Source organism: Mastomys coucha, unplaced genomic scaffold, assembly GCF_008632895.1.
Source record: "Mastomys coucha isolate ucsf_1 unplaced genomic scaffold, UCSF_Mcou_1 pScaffold9, whole genome shotgun sequence".
Classification (NCBI taxonomy): Eukaryota; Metazoa; Chordata; class Mammalia; order Rodentia; family Muridae; genus Mastomys; species Mastomys coucha.
Window position 1 is genome coordinate 8,680,244 of NW_022196915.1, and position 9,102 is coordinate 8,689,345.

Below are 9,102 nucleotides of genomic sequence, written 5' to 3' on the forward strand. Positions count from 1 at the left end.
CTACCCTCTCTGGCCACTTTACTTTCCTTCTCTCTGAAGTTGGAATAGAGTCCTCTCATGTTAGAATGGTTTTGGGCATCAAATAAGGTAAGGTAACATCCCCATCCCCACTGCCAACTATGAACTCAGGAGAGATCTGGGAAATGGTAAGAAACAAACAACCCGTCAGCTTCTAGAAGTGGACTTTAGTATTTTCCTGATAGATGGGGAAATTGAGGCACAGAACTATTAAGTGACTTTCTGAAGTCATATGCATAGAGTTAAGGGATTAGAGTTAGCTTTTCTTGTTGTTTCAAGACAAGGTTTCTCTGTGTAGCCCTGGAACTCCCTCTCTAGATCAGGTTGGCTTTGAACTCAGAGATCCTCCTGCTTCTACCTCTCCAGTGATGGAATTAAAGGCATTTACCACTTCTACCCAGCTAGAGTTAGCTTTTGTCTATGACTCTGGCTTCCTAAATTGTGATGTGCCAAGCTCCTGGTAGGATGGCTCCTGGTAGGATGGCCTGTGACTGTGTCTCCTCTAGGGTCTTGTTTTATTGCTTACCTAGTCTGCAGGTTAGGGGACAGTGAGTTTCTTATGAAACCCCTAGCAGAGAGGGGCTAGCTGAATGTGGCAGCTGTTTCCATCTATTCTCATCCAGTCTGTGGGACCTTGGGGAGAGCTGGGCTGTTGAAGCAGGGCTCAGAGTGCTCTAAGGTAGGGAGTTGTCTGAGGGCCGATGCCTGCTCTTGACCTCTGTCACAGCCTGGGCTATTTGCCTTTAGAACAGGCCATGTGCACCTCTAAGTCCCATCCATCGCACTCTGTATTTTCTAGGAAATTTCTGCAGAGAAAATTTAATCCAGTACTATGGCTACTCTGGCAAGGGATCACATCCAAAGATATGATCTGGCCAGAATGAAGACATGTCCTAGGTTACTGTATGACTTGGCTGAAATATAGACATGCCCTCAGTATATACCTTAATCCTTAACAATGAAGGTAAGTTTAGTTTGTAGAAGGAAGCAGTTGTGTTTGAAAATGATGTCTAATTGAGGGGCAGACAAAGTGATGAATCAGAGAAAGATTTGACAGAATGAGTCAGAGATAGGATTTGTCCAACTCACACAAGAACAGCAGAGGAAGAGAGACTACTTAAGAAAAGCAAGAGAGAAAAAGGGTAGTTTGTGGTGTGTGGTGTGTAGTGGTTGTGTATGACAGTTTTACAGAGAGAACAAAGTAGACACAAGTGAAGACAGAATGAGCCAGAGAAGGAGAAGGAGCAAGGTTAGAACAGATTGCCAGAGTTAGTATGAGGTCAAGCAGAGCAATTCAGTTAGAAGCTGAGAGAAATTGGATTGAAACAGTCAGCTTGGAAGATTAGCTTGTACAGAGGCTAGAAGCTTCTAGGCTTAGGCCTAGGAATAACTAGAGCAGAGAAGGAAATACTCTGGGCTCAGCTCAAGGCATGTATTCCTACAGCTTGGATTTGGCTCTCATCTCAATAGGACACCAGCTCCATTCCTTCTTGGTCCTTTTGGCTCCTGTAAGGCAGAAAGATTAGTACCTGGTTCTTCCTGAGCTCCAGGGAAGGGAAGGTGGCTAGGTCATACCAGCAGCTGCTGCTTCTTCAGTCGTACACTCATGGAATACTATATGCCAGGTGCTGTCCTAGGACCTGGGACACAACAGGTATGGTCTCTGCCCTACCAAAATGCCATCAGTTCAATGACAGTTCAGTTCAGTTCAGTTCAATTCAGCGACAGGTAGCCCACAAACTCATTGCCCTCTACTGTGTTAGGTAGTTTTAGGGTTTTGGAAAAAAATAAAAGTGGGGTAAAAGGCAGAGAGGGATGGGGATGTAGGTGGTAAAGGAAGGCCTGTCTGTGAGGGTGCCATCAAGCTGTAGATGTTTGGGGGGAGTTTTCAGAGATGGGCCTATGGAACAGTAAGTGCAAAGACCCCAAGGTAGGAGCAAAGACAGAACAAACAAGGTTGATCAGAGCCCAGGAAACAAGGAGGAAAATAATTTTGAAGGTCATTATCTCCTTTAATCTTTACTTCCATTTATTAATTATGGTTTTACTGATTTGGACACTGAGGCTCAGAGAGATCAAATCACTTGGCCCAGGGTCTCACGCTTCGTGCCCAGGGTCTTTGCTCATGCTGGGCCTGGTCTTGAAGATCACTATCTTAGTCTTCTATTGCTGTGAAGAGATACCATCACCACTGCAACTCTTATAAAGGAAAGCATCTAATTGGGGCTGGCTTACGGTTTCAGTTTAGCCCATTATCTTCATGTCAGGGAACATGGTGGCATGCAGGCAGACATGCTAGCTGGTAGTTCTACATCTGGATCCAGGTAGCAGGAAGAGAGAAGAGACAGTGGGCCTGACTTGAAACCCCAAATCCCACCCTCAGCAGTACCCTTCTTTCAACAAGACCTTATCTTCTAATCCCTCTCAATTAGTGCCACTCCCTGATGACTAAGCATTTGAATCTGTGAGCCTATGGAGGTCTTTTCTTTTTCTTTTTCTTTTTCTGTAATGTTTCTTGTACTTTCATTTCATCAATTTCTGTCCTATCTCTCCCCTCCCCACACCTGGCCACCTCCACCCGGCCCTCCTGAGACAGGGTTTCTCTGTGTAGCCCTGGCTGCTCTGGTACTCACTCTGTAGACCAGGTTGGCCTCAAACTCTGAGATCCACTTCTAGTGCTAGGATTAAAGGGGTGCACACTACCACCTGGCAAATGGAGGTCATTCTTATTCAAGCCATCATAAACATCCCCCATTATTCCAGCCCTGAAATATTCTTACCCTAGTATACCACTTCTCTAAATGTTACATGTGGGCTCTAACTCCAGCAGGGCAAGAACAAATCTTCCAGGTGGGATGAGGGCAGGAGAAGGTATCGAGGAGTCTGCTAGTCCCTGCTGCTATCTGCAGAGGAGATTGGCTTTGCAGTCAAATCTCTACCACAGGGCTCTGATCATAGGTAGTATAGAGTGGGGCTCTGACCAGGTGAGGTAGAGGTGAGTTCCAAGTGGACTCTACCCCAGACACATTTACTGTTGGTTTGCATTCATGTTATTCCTAAGAAGATAAGTTTTTTTTTAAAAGATTTATTTATTATATTTAAGTACACTGTAGCTGTCTTCAGACACACCAGAAGAGGGCATCAGGTCTCATTACGGATGGTTTGTGAGCCACCATGTGGTTGCTGGGATTTGAACTCAGAACCTGCAGAAGAGCAGTCAGTGCTCTTAACCCCTGAGCCATCTCACCACTAAGATAAGATTTAAAAAATGGTTTCTCTGCACATATATATATACGCACACACACACACACACACACACACAGAGAGAGAGAGAGAGAGAGAGAGAGAGAGAGAGAGAGAGAGAGAGAGAGAGAGAGAGAGAGAGAGAGAGAGAGAGAGAGAGAGAGAGAGAGAGAGAGAGGGAGAGAGAGAGAGAGAGAGAGAGAGAGAGAGAGAGAGAGAGAGAGAGAGGAGAGAGGATCCTGTGTGGCCAGCGGTGAGAATGGTTTGTTTCCAATCACAGGAAACTAGTGCTCTGTAGGCTCTGGGCTGAACTGGGCCAAAAAGATGGGCAAGAGACATAGGATGGGCATAGGCCTGCTGGAGGGACCCCTGGGATTTGGGGCTCAGCTGGAAGCTTTTACCTTCATTGCCTCTGTATCCACTCCTGAGTGAGAAAGAGTTCCTTTGGGTCCCAGACCCACAGCTTCATTTCCTAGGCCTTTGTTACTTTCACTTGATCTGGAAGTTTGTCATCCATTATTCCACAGTGCAGGGGTCAGTGAGCAAACAATCCATGAGTTTTCTCTCCTTAAAGAAGGCATCAAAGATGTAGGATCTCCTAGGAGAGAAAGAACAAAGATGCTACCTCCCTTAGTGTAAGATCTGTGATATGAAGACAGTGGAGTGTGTGCATCAGATAGAGACACAGTGGTACCTCAGGTATATTGACACATTCCTGTAATCCCAGCACTTCAAATGCTGAGGCAGGAGGATCATGAATTTGAGGCTAGCCAATGTTTCATAGCATGACCCTATCTACTGCTAACCAACCAACTAAACACACACACACACACACACACACACACACACACACACACACACACACACACAACTAAACCTTAGTGCATGCAAGCATGGTGGCTCACAGTTGAGATTATAGCATCCAAGAGTTTGAGGCAGAAGAATTTATAATTCAAAGATAGCCTTGTCTACAAATTGAGAATTTGCCGAATATTGGGTATTCTGCTCTACCATTACTCACTGTATTCCTTTGAGACAAGGTCTCTCTTTAACTCTGGAGCTAAGCTGGTGACCAGGAGACTATTGATCCTCCTATCTCTACTGGGGTAATAGGTGTGTAGACCTGCCTGGCCTTTGATGTGGGAGCTGGGGACTTGAACTCAGGTTTTTATGCTTGAGTAGCAAGTGATGTTACCCACAGAGTCATCTCTCCAGTCTGCTTTTTTTTTTTTTTGAGGCAGAGTCTCAGTGTGGTAGATTCCGAGCCTGAGTCACCACACACAGCTGCAATGTGTATTTTAAGCAGGTAAGTTGTTGCTATGCTCATTCTTACACTACCCTGCAGGGCACTCCAGTTTTTCTGCCTTTGTCCAAGCAGTCTTTTGCCTGGGTCACCCACTTCCTGTCCTCTAGAAGAAAGAGTCCACTGGCTTTGCCAAGGACCCCAGTTTGATTCCTAGCATCGATATTAGGTGACTCACAACCACATCAGGTCCAGGGTATCCAATGCTCTTTTCAGACCTACATGAGCTCTGTACTCCCATGCTCAACTCTCTGCTCTCATACACATATAGACATAATTCATTTTTTTTTAAGTTTTAAAGAAATGTTTGAAAAGATAGTAAAATATGACACATTGTGTAAAATACGACCCATGGTGCAGTGGTTTCTTCCTTCCTAATGGTGAGTGATACTCCATTCAATGTGTTCACTCTATTTTACTTACACATTTTCCTGTCATTGAATGCTTGGGTGGCTTCCAGCTTTTGGCTTTTGTGACCATTATTTCTGAAAACTAGGCATGTGGATATCTCTTGGGTGAATTGTCCTTTTAGAACGTGTGTTTATCCTTGCATCTGCTGATGGAGGTTTGGGGTACTTCATATCTATCGCAGCCATCTACATAGCTATGTAAAGATATGTGCCATCACTTCCTTTGGGCATATACTTATGGGTGGACAGATCATGTGCTACGTCTATACTTCACCTTCTAAGGAGGCTAGTAAACTATTTTTTGAAATGGCCAGATCAGCTTACATTCCTGATGGCAGTTGATCTAGGTTCTCCCCAACTGCTCACAGACTGACCTATGAATAAATAGCACCTTTCCATTTCTGTAGGCATTTCTCCCCCCCCTTTTTTTTGTTGGTTGAGAATTTCATAGATGCATATAATAGAGTTTTATTGTTGGTTTTTGAGACAAGGTCCTACTATGTAACCTTGACTAAAATTTACTATGTAGATCAGGCTACCTTCAAATTTACAGAGATTCATCTGCTTCTGTCTTCTGAGTGCTGGGATCATGCTATATGATATGTGTTTACCAATTCTATCCCCTCTTCTTTCTTCTCTAATTCCTCCCCTGTCCCACAACACCTTTCCTTCCATTTCATGTATTTAAACAAACAAACACACAAACAAACAAACAAAAAAACCAGAGTCCACTCAGTGCTACCCATATGTATATGGGTGTAGTATCATCTACTAGAGCATGGGTAACCTCTCAGGGCCTTCAACTCTGAAGAGTAGCCCTCAATTGCCAAGAGCTCTTCAGCCAGAAGCAGGACTTCACAAAGCCCCCCTGATCCCATCCATGTTGGGACTTAGATGGGCTTGATCTTGTGCGGGTCTTGTGCATGCAGTCACAACTGCTGCAAGTTCATGTGTACAACGACACTATTATGTCCACCAAATACTGTTTCACTATTGAGATCTGGCACATCTTCTGTGATTATTCCTAGGCTTTGGGGAGAGGGGCTTATGATATAGATACGCCCACTTAGAAGTGAGCACTCTATCATTTCTTGTTTTTTGCCTGTTGACTGGGTCTTTTATCTTAATTACCATCGTCTCTGATAAGAGTTGAGAGATGAACTGATGAAGAGGTATAAAGACCAGAACCGGGGTGGGGAGGCAGTTTATTACTATGTCCATTTAGCAGAATAATAGTATTATGTCCTCTCCTAGGGTCTATTACCTAAGTCATCCATGGGGTCTTTGGATCAGTTATCAGGACCATGTGTGAGTTTTGTCTTTCGGGGAAGGCTTTAAATCCCATCAGAATGTAGGTCACTCATGCCACTATTGCAACCAATGGGCATAGCCTCTCAGACCAATTGCTATTGTAGCTTGCAGAGTTCACAGCTAGGTAAAGCTCTTGATTATTTTTATCCTCAGTGGCATGCATAGGACTTTCAAATAGTATGAAAGGTAGTCACTAGGGACTGTACATATTTGACTCTTCTATGTCCTGTGATTCAAAGGTGTGGTGTCATCAGTGATTGGGGATTATCATCAAGTTCTGGAGGGTAACCAAGAACAATGGCAATAACCTGTAACTGTGTGTGTGTGTGTGTGTGTGTGTACATACAAGTGTACAATGGGGTACAGATAGGGGGTGCACTTATTCAATCCCAATGACCAGCAATTCCAAAAGAGGTAACCTGTACCTGGTACTGAGATAGGCTATGGTGTCTGAGAGAGGCTTTGCTCCCTCATTATGCAGTAACTCTATTTAAACTTTTTATGTATGTATATTGTATTAGTCAAGGTTTTCTAGGGTTATAGAACTTACACAATGAATCTTTCTACATCCATCTGTCTGTATCTATCTATATGAGATTTGTTTGAGTGATATACAAGCCATGGTCCAGATAATCCAACAATGGCTACCTATGAACAGAAGGTCCAAGAATCCAATAGCTGCTCAGTCTGGGAGCTGGATGCCTCAGCTGGTCTTCAGTAATACTGGAACCCCAAAGATGTAGGCTCTAATGCCAGTGAAGGAATGCCCTTGCTAGGGAGGTGAGGGCAAGCAGGTGAAGAACAAAACCTTCCTTATTCCATGTCCTTATGTAGGCTTCCAGTAAAATGCACTGCCCAGATTAGAGGTGGGGTTTCCCTGTGCAAAAGATCTGAGTTAAAGGTATGTGCTTTACCCTCAAGATTCAGTTAGAAGTAGATCTTCCCATTTCAAGTTATACAAAAACCCACCACAGATGGGCTCCTCCATTTTTCAGTTTTAGTTAGTTCTAGATATAGTCAAGTTGACAACCAAGAATAGCCATCACATATATGCATATATTTTAGGAAGCCTCTGCAATAGTAGACTTCAATATGGCTTTTCAAAGGTCTTTAGTGTCAGTTATTCTTTCACAGGCTCCCTTTCCTACTGTGTCCTTCTGTCTCTCATACCACTAGTTTCTTGAGTTCTATTGATCGTCCATCCAATTTAGAAACACAAATCTATAGATTCAAATCTGGCATCTACATATGAGTGAGAACTCATGCCAGTCTTTTTAGTCTGGTTTACCTCACACAGAACATGATTATTTCCAGCTCTCTCCATTTATCTACAAATCTCATAAGTATATATTTCTTTATAGCTGAATAATATTCCATTTTGTACTATACATCCACTATCCACTCATCAGTTAATGGACATCGAGGCTTGTGAATAGAGCAGCAGTGAGTATGGATGAACAGGTATTGCAGCCATAGGATAACACCTAGGAGTGGGATGGCTGGGTTACATGGTAGATCTACTTCTAACCTTTGAGGAACCTCCATGCTGTTTTCAATCATGGGTGCACCAGGCTACACTGCTACCAACAGGGAATAAGTGTTCTCCTTTCCCTGAATCTACACCAGAATTTGTTGTCATTAAAAAGATAATCTTAGCCATTTTGACTGGGATCAGATCAAATCTCAAGGTAGTTTTAATTTGTACTTCCTTCAATGGCTAAGGATATTGAACACTGAAAAAGTACTTCTCAGCCATGTGTATTTTTCCATTTGAGAATTCTCTGCTCAGTTCTAGGTCCCAGTTTAACTGAGTTTGTTTTATTGGTGTTTAATATTTTGAATTCTTTGTATATTGTAGTAACTAATCCTCTATTACATATATAGCTGGGGAAGATTTCTCTATCCCGTGGGCTGTCCCTTTGCTTGAGTGATGGTATCCTTTGCTGTAATAAGCCTTTTAGTTCCATGTGGTCCCATTGTTCAATTGTCAATTTTAATGCCTGGACTGCTGAGGTACTGTTCAGAAAGTACCTTCCCATGCCTGTAAGCTGATGCATAGTCCCTAATTTTTCTTCTAATGCATCCAGGGTATCAGGCCTTGTATTTTAGCCCTTGGTCTTTTGTAGTTGAGTGTTATGCAGGCTGAGAGATAAGGATCTAGTGTCATTCACGTAGTTAACAGCTTGACTAGCACCATTTGTTGAAGATGCTGCCTTTTCTCCAATATTTATTTTTGACCTCTTTGAAAAAAATCAAGTGACTGTAGGACATGGAACTTAATTCTATTCAATTGATCAATATGTTGGTTTTATCCTTGTATCATGCTGTTTTTAGTAATATAACTATAGTATAACTTGAAATTTGAGGTGATGACTCCTCTAGCAGTGTTTTTATTGTACAGGATTGTTTTAGCTATTTAGGGTCCTTTGTGGTTCTGTATGAATTTTGAGATCACTTTTCATTATCTGTGGAGAAATAGGTAGGAATTTTGATGGGGGTTGTATTGAATCTGTATATAGCCTTTGGTAGGATGGCCATTTTTACAATGTTAATATAGCCTTTGGTAGGATGGCTATATTAGTCAAGGTTTCCATTTCTGCTGTGCAAACATCATGACCAAGAAGCAAGTTGGGGAGGAAAGGGTTTATTTGGCTTACTTCCACATTACTGTTTATCACTAAGGAAGTCAGGACTGGAACTCAAGCAGGTCAGAAAGCAGGAGCTGATGTAGAGGCCATGGAGTGATGTCCCTTACTGGCTTGCCTCTCCTGGCTTGCTCAGCCTGCTCTCTTATAGAACCCAAGACTTCCAGCCCAG

General features: G+C 42.9%; 2 protein-coding genes across 4 annotated transcripts in view; one reads left to right on the forward strand and one right to left on the reverse strand.

Moving 5' to 3' along the window:
* The window catches only part of Comtd1 (catechol-O-methyltransferase domain containing 1), a 39,729-nt gene that overhangs the window by 22,909 nt on the left and 7,718 nt on the right, over positions 1-9,102 (reverse strand). For all 3 annotated transcript variants that reach the window (XM_031361353.1, XM_031361352.1, XM_031361349.1), the window contains exon 2: positions 3,663-3,859. The gene's annotated coding sequence lies outside the window, so the exon portion shown is untranslated. The remainder of the gene's footprint in view (positions 1-3,662; positions 3,860-9,102) is intronic.
* The window catches only part of LOC116084382, a 48,049-nt gene that overhangs the window by 17,067 nt on the left and 21,880 nt on the right, over positions 1-9,102 (forward strand). The gene's annotated exons all lie outside the window — the stretch shown is intronic.